This window comes from Arachis ipaensis, chromosome B4 (assembly GCF_059453495.1).
Source record: "Arachis ipaensis isolate K30076 ecotype BB chromosome B4, ASM5945349v1, whole genome shotgun sequence".
In the NCBI taxonomy this organism is placed as follows: domain Eukaryota; kingdom Viridiplantae; phylum Streptophyta; class Magnoliopsida; order Fabales; family Fabaceae; genus Arachis; species Arachis ipaensis.
In genome coordinates this window covers 51,115,407-51,125,699 of record NC_142439.1, presented here as the reverse complement: position 1 = coordinate 51,125,699, position 10,293 = coordinate 51,115,407, and the positions used below count along the sequence as shown (strand labels likewise).

The 10,293-nt window shown below is 38.8% G+C and overlaps 1 non-coding gene across 1 annotated transcript; it reads right to left on the bottom strand.

Moving 5' to 3' along the window:
• Positions 1 to 1,716: 1,716 nt before the first annotated feature.
• LOC148567535 (small nucleolar RNA R71) lies at positions 1,717 to 1,824 on the bottom strand. The gene has a single exon (XR_015882425.1). It is a non-coding gene; the product is annotated as a small nucleolar RNA R71 (small nucleolar RNA).
• Between the last annotated feature and the right edge of the window lie 8,469 nt (positions 1,825 to 10,293).

Sequence of the window (10,293 nt, the reverse complement as noted above, 5' to 3'; positions counted from 1 at the left end):
GAATTCTTAGTGCCTAAGCATTAAAGATTTCTAAGTTTGGTGTCTTGCATGTTTTCTTTGCATTAAAAATTTTTCAAAAATATGTTCTTGATGTTCATCATGATCTTCATAGTGTTCTTGGTGTTCATCTTGACATTCATAGCATTCTTGCATGTATTCATTGTTTTGATCCAAAATTTTCATGCATTGCATCATTTTCATGTTTTTCTCTCTCATCATTAAAAATTAAAAAATAAAAAAATATATCTTTCCCTTTTTTTTCTCTCTTAAAATTTCGAAAATTAGATTTGACTTTTTCAAAAATTTTTAAAATCTAGTTGTTTTTATGAGTCAAATCAAATTTTCAATTTAAAAATCTTATCTTTCTCAAAATCTTTTTCAAAAATCAAATCTTCTTCATTTTTCTTAGTTATTTTCGAAAATTTTAAAAATATTTTTCAAAAATCTTTTTCTTATCTTTATCACATAATTTTCGAAAATAACATCATCAATTAATGTTTTAATTCAAAAATTTCAAGTTTGTTACTTACTTGTTAAGAAAGTTTCAAACTTTAAGTTCTAGAATCATATCTTGTGATTTCTTGTGAATCAAGTCATTAATTATGATTTTAAAAATCAAATCTTTTTCAAAATTAATTTCAATCATATCTTTTCAAAAATATCTTCTTATCTTATCTTTTTCAAAATTTGATTTTAAAATATCTTTTCTAACTTCTCATCTTCTTATCTTTTCAAAATTGATTTTCAAATTTGTTTCAAATAACTAACTAACTTTTTGTTTGTTTCTTATCTTTTTTAAAAATACCTAACTAACTCTCTCTCTCTAATTTTCGAAAATATCTTCCCTCTTTTTCAAAAATTCTTTTTAATTAACTAATTATTTTAATTTTTAATTTTAATTTTCAAAAATTACTAACCTTTTTCAAAAACTATTTTCGAAAATCACTAACCCTTTTTCAAAAATAATTTTCGAAATCCTTCTTCCTCATCTCCTTCTAATTATTTATTCATCTACTAACACTTCTCTTCATCTCACATCACTGCTCCTATCTTTACCCTTGTGTTTGGATTCTTCATTTTTCTTCACCCCTATTCCTTTTCTTCTTCTACTAACAATAAGGAACCTCTTTACTGTGACATAGAGGATTCCTCTTCTTTTCTTGTTCTCTTCTCTTTCTTATGAGCAGGAACAAGGAAAAAGGCATTCTTGTTGAAGCTGATCCAGAACCTGAAAGGACTCTGAAGAGGAAACTAAGAGAAGCTAAATTACAACAATCCAGAGACAACCTTATTGAAAATTTCGAACAAGTAAAGGAGATGGCAGCCAAACCCAACAACAATAATGCAAGGAGAATGCTTGGTGACTTTACTGTACCAAATGCCAATTTACATGGAAGAAGCATCTCCATTCCTGCCATTGGAGCAAACAACTTTGAGCTGAAACCTCAGCTAGTTTCTCTGATGCAGCAGAACTGCAAGTTTCATGGACTTCCATCTGAAGATCCTTTTCAGTTCTTAACTGAATTCTTGCAGATCTGTGATACTGTTAAGACTAATGGAGTAGATCCTGAAGTCTATAGGCTCATGCTTTTCCCTTTTGCTGTAAGAGACAGAGCTAGAGTGTGGTTGGACTCTCAACCCAAAGACAGCCTGAACTCTTGGGATAAGCTGGTCACGGCTTTCTTAGCCAAGTTCTTTCCTCCTCAAAAGTTGAGAAAGCTTAGAGTGGATGTTCAAACCTTCAGACAGAAAGAAGGTGAATCCCTCTATGAAGCTTGGGAAAGATACAAGCAGCTGACCAAAAAGTGTCCTTCTGACATGCTTTCAGAATGGACCATCCTGGATATATTCTATAATGGTTTATCTGAGCTATCAAAGATGTCATTGGATACTTCTGCAGGTGGATCCATTCACCTAAAGGAAACGCCTGCAGAAGCTCAAGAACTCATTGACATGGTTGCTAATAACCAGTTCATGTACACTTCTGAGAGGAATCCTGTGAGTAATGGGACGCCTATGAAGAAGGGAGTTCTTGAAATTGATACTCTGAATGCCATATTGGCTCAGAACAAAATATTGACTCAGCAAGTCAATATGATTTCTCAGAGTCTGAATGGAATGCAAGCTGCATCCAACAGTACTCAAGAGGCATCTTCTGAAGAAGAAGCTTATGATCCTGAAAACCCTGCAATAGCAGAGGTAAATTATATGGGTGAACCTTATGGAAACACATATAATTCATCATGGAGAAATCATCCAAATTTCTCATGGAAGGATCAACTCAAGAAAACAGGCTTATGGACAAGTAGAGGACGTGTTAGTAAAGGTTGAAGGCCTTACATCCCTACTGATTTCATAGTCCTAGATACTGGGAAGGATGAGGATGAATCCATCATCCTAGGAGGACATTTCCTAGCCACAGCAAGAGCTGTGATTGATGTGGACAGAGGAGAATTGATCCTTCAAATAAATGAGGACAACCTAGTGTTTACAACTCAAGGATCTCTCTCTGCATCCATGGAGAGGAAGCATGAAAAGCTTCTCTCAAAGCAGAGTCAAACAAAGCCCCCACAGTCAAACTCTAAGTTTGGTGTTGGGAGGCCACAACCAAACTCTAAGTTTGGTGTCAAACCCCCATATCCAAACTCTAAGTTTGGTGTTGGGAGGTCTCAACAAAGTTCTGCACATCTGTGAGGCTCCATGAGAGCCCACTGTCAAGCTATTGACATTAAAGAAGCGCTTGTTGGGAGGCAACCCAATGTTTATTTATCTAATTTTCATTGTTTTTCATGTTCATGATCATGTGGAGTCACAAAATAAATATAAAAATTGAAAACAGAATCAAAAACAGCAGAAGAAAAATCACACCCTGGAGGAAGACCTTACTAGCGTTTAAACGCCAGAAAGAAGCATCTGGCTGGCGTTCAACGCCAGAACAGAGCATGGTTCTGGCGCTGAACGCCCAAAATGGGCAGCATCTGGGCGTTTGAACGCCAGAATTGCACCCTGGAGAAGAGCTGGCGCTGAACGCCCAGAACAAGCATGGCTCTGGTGTTCAACGCCAGGAATGGGCAACAAATGGGCGTTCAACGCCCAGAACAAGCACCAATCTGGCGCTGAACGCCCAGAGTTGTGTGCAAGGGCATTTTGCATGCCTAATTTGGTGCAAGGTTGTAAATCCTTGAACACCTCAGGATCTATGGACCCCACAGGATCACCTCAGGATCTGTGGACCCCACAGGATCCCCATCTACCTCCACTTACTTCTTCTCACCCCTTTTTCACACAATTCCATAAACACTCTTCCCCAAAACTCTTCACCAATCACCTCAATCTCTCTTCCCTATCACCACTTCACCACTCACATCCATCCACTCTTCCCTATAAACCTACCTCATAAACTCCACTTACCTTCAAAATTCAAAATCAATTTCCCACCCAAACCCACCCTAAATGGCCGAACTTACCCCCCTCCCTTCCCTATATATATAACCCTCCATTCTTCCTCATTTTCACACAACACAACCCTCTTTTCTCTTCTTGGCCGAAACACACCTCCCCCCTCCTCTCCATATTTTCTTCCTCTTCTTCATCTATTCTTTCTTCTCTTGCTCGAGGGTGAGCAAAATTCTAAGTTTGGTGTGGTAAAAGCATAAGCTTTTTGTTTTTTTTTTCATTACCATTGATGGCACCCAAGACCGGAGAATCCTCTAGAAAAAGGAAAGGGAAGACAAAAGCTTCCACCTCCGAGTCATGGGAGATGAAAAGACTCATCTCCAAAGCTCATCAAGACGACTTCTATGATGTTGTGGCCAAGAAGAAGGTGATCCCCGAGGTCTCTTTCAAGCTCAAGAAGAATGAGTATCCGGAGATCCGACATGAAATCCAAAGAAGAGGTTGGGAAGTTCTAACAAACCCCATCCAACAAGTCGGCATCCTAATGGTTCAAGAGTTCTATGCCAATGCATGGATCACTAGGAACCATGATCAAAGTAAGAACCCAAACCTAAAGAATTATATTACAATGGTTCAGGGGAAATACTTAGATTTTAGTCCGGAGAATGTGAGATTGGCGTTTAACTTGCCTATGATGCAAGGAGATGCACGCCCCTACACTAGAAGGGTCAACTTTAATCAAAGGTTGAACCAAGTCCTCATGGACATATGTGTGGAAGGAACTCAATGGAAGATTGACTCGAAAGGCAAGCCGGTTCAATTAAGAAGACTGGACCTCAAGCCTGTGGCTAGAGGATGGTTGGAGTTCATCCAACGCTCCATCATCCCCACTCGCAACCGATCTGAAGTTACTGTGGATCGGGCCATCATGATCCATAGCATCATGATTGGAGAGGAAGTAGAAGTTCATGAAGTCATCTCCCTTGAACTCTACAAAATAACCGAAAAGTCCTCCCCCCATGGCAAGGCTAGCTTTCCCTCATCTTATTTGCCATCTATGTTACTCAGCTGGAGCTTTCATAGAAGGAGACATTCCCATTGAGGAAGAGAAGCTCATCACTAAGAAAAGGATGGAGCAAGCAAGAGAGCCCATTCATGGATCTCAAGAGACACATGAAGCTCATCACCATGAGATCCCGGAGATGCCTCAAATGCATTTTCCTCCACAAAACTATTGGGAGCAAATCAACACCTCCCTAGGAGAATTAAGTTCCAACATGGGACAATTAAGGGTGGAACATCAAGAGCACCCCATCATCCTTCATGAAATAAGAGAAGATCAAAAAGCAATGAGGGAGGAGCAACAAAGACAAGGAAGAGACATAGAAGAGCTCAAGGACAGCATTGGTTCCTCAAGAAGGAAACGCCACCATCACTAAGGTGGACTCATTCCTTGTTCTTACATTCTCTGTTTTTCGTTTTCTATGTTAAGTGCTTATCCATGTTTGTGTCTTATTACATGATCATTAGTAGTTAGTAACTATGTCTTAAAGTTATGAATGTCCTATGAATCCATCACCTCTCTTAAATGAAAACTATTTTAATTCAAAAGAACAAGAAGTACATGAGTTTTGAATTTATCCTTGAACTTAGTTTAATTATATTGATGTGGTGACAATGCTTCTTGTTTTCTGAATGAATGCTTGAACAGTGCATATGTCTTTTGAAGTTGTTGTTTAAGAATGTTAAATATGTTGGCTCTTGAAAGAATGATGATAAGGAGACATGTTATTTGATAATCTGAAAAATCATAAAAATGATTCTTGAAGCAAGAAAAAGCATCAAAGAACAAAGCTTGCAGAAAAAAGAAAAAATTAGTGAAAAAAAAATATAGAAAGAAAAAGAAAAAGCAAGCAGAAAAAGCCAAAAGCTCTTAAAACCAAGAGGCAAGAGCAAAAAGCCAATAACCCCTTAAAACCAAAAGGCAAGGACAAATAAAAAGGATCCCAAGGCTTTGAGCATCAGTGGATAGGAGGGCCTAAAGGAATAAAATCCTGGTCTAAGCGGCTAAACCAAGCTGTCCCTAACCATGTGCTTGTGGCGTGTAGGTGTCAAGTGAAAACTTGAGACTGAGCGGTTAAAGTCAAGGTCCAAAGCAAAAAAAAAGAGTGTGCTTAAGAACCCTGGACACCTCTAATTGGGGACTTTAGCAAAGCTGAGTCACAATCTGAAAAGTTCACCCAATTATGTGTCTGTGGCATTTATGTATCCGGTGGTAATACTGGAAAACAAAGTGCTTAGGGCCACGGCCAAGACTCATAAAATAGCTGTGTTCAAGAATCATCATACTGAACTAGGAGAATCAATAACACTATCTGAAATCTGAGTTCCTATAGATGCCAATCATTCTGAACCTCAATGGATAAAGTGAGATGCCAAAACTATTCAAGAGGCAAAAAGCTACAAGTCCCGCTCATCTTATTGGAGCTATGTTTCATTGATAGTTTGAAATTTATAGTATATTCTCTTTTTTTTATCCTATTTGATTTTTAGTTGCTTAGGGACAAGCAACAATTTAAGTTTGGTGTTGTGATGAGCGGATAATTTATACGCTTTTTGGCGTTGTTTTTAGTATGATTTTAGTAGGATCTAGTTACTTTTAGGGATGTTTTCATTAGTTTTTATGTTAAATTCACATTTTTAGACTTTACTATGAGTTTGTGTGTTTTTCTGTGATTTCAGGTATTTTCTGGCTGAAATTGAGGGACTTGAGCAAAAATCATATTCAGAGGTATTTTCTGTTAGATTCTGACCTCCCTGCACTCAAAGTGGATTTTCTGGAGCTACAAAACTCAAAATGACGCGCTTCCAATTGCGTTAGAAAGTAGACATCCAGGGCTTTCTAGCAATGCATAAAAGTCCATACTTTGAACGAGTTTAGATGATGTAAAAGGGCGTTGAACGCCAGTTCTATGCTGCTATCTGGAGTTAAACGCCAGAAACAAGCCACTATTGTAACATTCAAGAGCTAGAAATACGTTACAACCTAGCGTTCAACTCCAGAAAGAGCCTCTGCACGTGTAACATTCAAGCTCAGCCCAAGCACACACCAAGTGGGCCCCGGAAGTAGATTTATGCATCAATTACTTACTTCTGTAAACCCTAGTAGCTAGTTTATTATAAATAGGACTTTTTACTATTGTATTAGACATCTTTGGATTATATTTTGATCTATTGATCACGTTTGGGGGCTAGCCACTCGGCCATGCCTACCTTCTATTCAATTCAACTTATTCCACTTCAAAGATATTCATTCGCATTTCAACCTGAATGTGATGAACGTGACAATCATCATCATTCCCTATGAACGCGTGCCTGACAACCACTTCCGTTCTACCTTAGATTGAATGAGAATCTCTTGGATCTCTTAATCAGAATCTTCGTGGTATAAGCTAGATTGATGGCGGCATTCATGAGAGTCCGGAAAGTCTAAACCTTGTCTATGGTATTACGAGTAGGATTCAGGGATTGAATGACTGTGACGAGCTTCAAACTCACGAGTGCTGGGCGTAGTGACAGACGCAAAAGGAGGGTGAATCCTATTCCAGTATGATCGAGAACCTCAGATGATTAGCCGTGCTGTGACAGAACATTTGGACCATTTTCACAAGAGGATGGGATGTAGCTATTGACAATGGTGATGCCCGTACATAAAGCCAGCCATGGAAAGGAGTAAGACTGATTGGATGAAGACAGCAGGAAAGCAGAGGTTCAGAGGAACGAAAGCATCTCTATGCGCTTATCTGAAATTCTCACCAATGATTTACATAAGTATTTCTATCCTTCTTTTATTATTTCAAAAACTCCATAATTATTTTATATCCGCCTGACTGAGATTTACAAGGTGACCATAGCTTGCTTCATACCAACAATCTCCGTGGGATCGACCCTTACTCACGTAAGGTTTATTACTTGGACGACCCAGTGCACTTGCTAGTTAGTTGTATCGAAGTTGTGATAAATTATGAATTGAGATTAGAGCACCAAGTTTTTGGAGCCATTACCAGAGATCACAATTTCGTGCACCACATTGCTATTCAACTTCGAGCATGGAACCATCATGAACTTAGAGTGATGTGTCCAACCTCTACACAAGTCTCTCCTAATCTTAACTCCACAGAAAGCTCTCAGTTGACTGTCATTTTCAATCAAACCATATTCAAGTGAGAAAGCAAAGCTTAGGGATAAGAATTTTACCCACTTGAATGTTGTGTTGGATGATGGTGACTTAGGAAGGGGGACCTCCCCACACTTAGCCAATGCGAGGTCTACGCCCTTGTGGTCTTTCTTGGCTACCTCCACCTCTTCACAAGCTTCTTCAATTTCAACCTCTTCCTCTTGGTAGCTTCCTTCCAATTCAATCTTTTCTTCATTGCTTACCAAGGGCATGGGAGGTGACGTATCTTTTTCCTTACCCTATATGTCAAGCCCAATGGGGAAGGATTCAATTGTACATAAGAATTCTTCAATGATTGAATCCATCTCTTGGTCAACCTCTTCAAAATCTTCAACCATGACATGTCTTGGAGGTTGTACACCCTCCTCAACATCAATGTCAAGCTTCTTAGAAGAGGGCTCTCTAATTCTAGATTCCCATGGACTTCCAACATCTCTTAGATCTTCAACCACTTCTTCCTTTTCAATTGTCTTAACTTCCTCCCCTTGTGACAATCTTTGTTTTAACCCTTCTTCTACACCTTGAAGCTCTAAATTCACTCCCTCACTATGCTCCTTGATTGCTTCTCCACATTCAACAATAGGAGTTCCTTGATCGCATAGGCTTAGGCGGGAGGAGACCATATTGTGAACGGCTTCCACTTTGGTAGCTGATAAACCCATATTTCATGAGTTCTTTTGTGCTTAATTTGAGTGATTTATATAATCCTTCACCTACTTATTCACATTAATTGGATGGTTTTACTTTTCCTTCCTTATTATGTGATGTAAATGAAAAACATGTTTCCTAAGCTTTAAAATTAATTAATTTAATTACCTTTATTTCCATTCGATGTCGTGATTAGTGTGTTGAGTAGTTTCAGATTTTCTAAGGCAGAATGACTTAAAGGATGGAAAAGGAAACATACTAAAATGAAAGGAGAAAGCAAAACTGAGCTTTAAGGAAACTGGTATCCACGCGATCGCATGGATGACGCGATCGCGTGCCAGAAGCGAGGATGCGGCGACGCGGCCGCATGACTGACGCGACCGCGCTCCATAAGGAGAACACATACGACGCGGACGGGTAACTGACGCGACCGCGTGGTAAGGAAAAGCTCCGAATGACGCGATCGCGTGACCCACGCGGACGCGTGACAGAGGCCACGTATCAGAATTTACAGAATACGCCCCCAGCGAATTCTGAAGCCCTTTTTGGCCCAGATCCAAGTACAGACAGCATAGACCAGAGGTTATAAAGTGTGGGAATGCATCCATTCAAAGGAGAGCTCGCATATTTTATTTTTCAATGATTTAGATTTAGTTGAGAGGGAGATCTTCTCCTCTCTCTCTCTCTTAGGATTTAGGATTTCTTCTTGTTTTAAGAGTGACTCTTAATCCAGATTTTACATTTCTTTGTTTTAGCTTCCTTTTACTTTTATTTATTCCAGCACTTGAATTGATCAGTGAATTTATGAATTTCTTCCATGTTATAGATTGTTATCCGAATTAATAATAATTGAGGTATTTTCAGTTTATGATTGTTCTCTTTGATTCAAGTTACCATTGCTTCCCATCTAAGGATATTTTTATTATTCCAGCAATTTTACTTTTTTCCCTTTTGGCCCTGGTTAAGAATTCAGTAACTCAACAGTTATTAAACTCAACATAACTGATAATCGTTATCTTGCTAATTGAGCTGACTTAAGTAATCCCAACCTTTTCTTAGGAAATAAATAGGATTCAAAGGTCAATTTAATTAGTCCCCTGACTTTCCTTTGCCCTAGTAAAGGTTGACCAAGTGGAGTTTAGATTCAACTTTCATTATAGTTGAGAGAGATAACTACGTTGGACCTCCAACTTCTCTTACCTTGCCAAAAGTCTGCTTTACAGTATTTATTTATTTTAATTGCCATTTACTTTACTTGTCATTTAAATTACTTGCTTCTCATCTTCTAAACCCCGATTACAACCTTTATAGCCAATAACAAGAACATACTTCCTCGTAGTTCCTTGAGAAGACGACCCGAGGTTTGAATACTCGGTTAACAATTTCTAAAGGGGTTTGTTACTTGTGACACCCAAAACGTTTGTATGAAAGGACTTTTGAAGGTTTAGAAACTATACTTGCAACGAGGATTTATCCGCAAATTTCTAGACCACGCAAAAGTTCTCTCATCAAAATGGCGCCGTTGCCGGGGACTTGCTAACGTGTGCCTTATTATTGGTTATTGTAAATATTTTTCTTTTGCTTGTTTATTTATTTTTGTTTTTGCTTTTTTTGTCTTTATTTGCTACTATGAACTCTCACCCCTCTCACTTTGAGTTTGGTTCTAATATTGTTAAGGGAAATAGAAGTTACAGCAGGTATGTGCATAAAGGTCAGACCAATCAAGGATGGATGGAACCAAGAGGATCTAATCAACCCTTTTGGCAACGACACCCTCCGAGATATCCTGGACAACGACCATTCTACAGTGCATACCCAGCTGAAAGACATGGTTGACAACCTTGTAACTACCAACAAGCCCCACCCCGTGCATATAAACCACCCTTTCAACATAACCTCAAACCACCACACTCACAAGCTTCTCTTCACCATTCGCCACCATATGATCCTCCCTTACCCCAATACCAATCCAATCACTCCCAATCACCACCACTTTCCTTTGTGTCATGTCC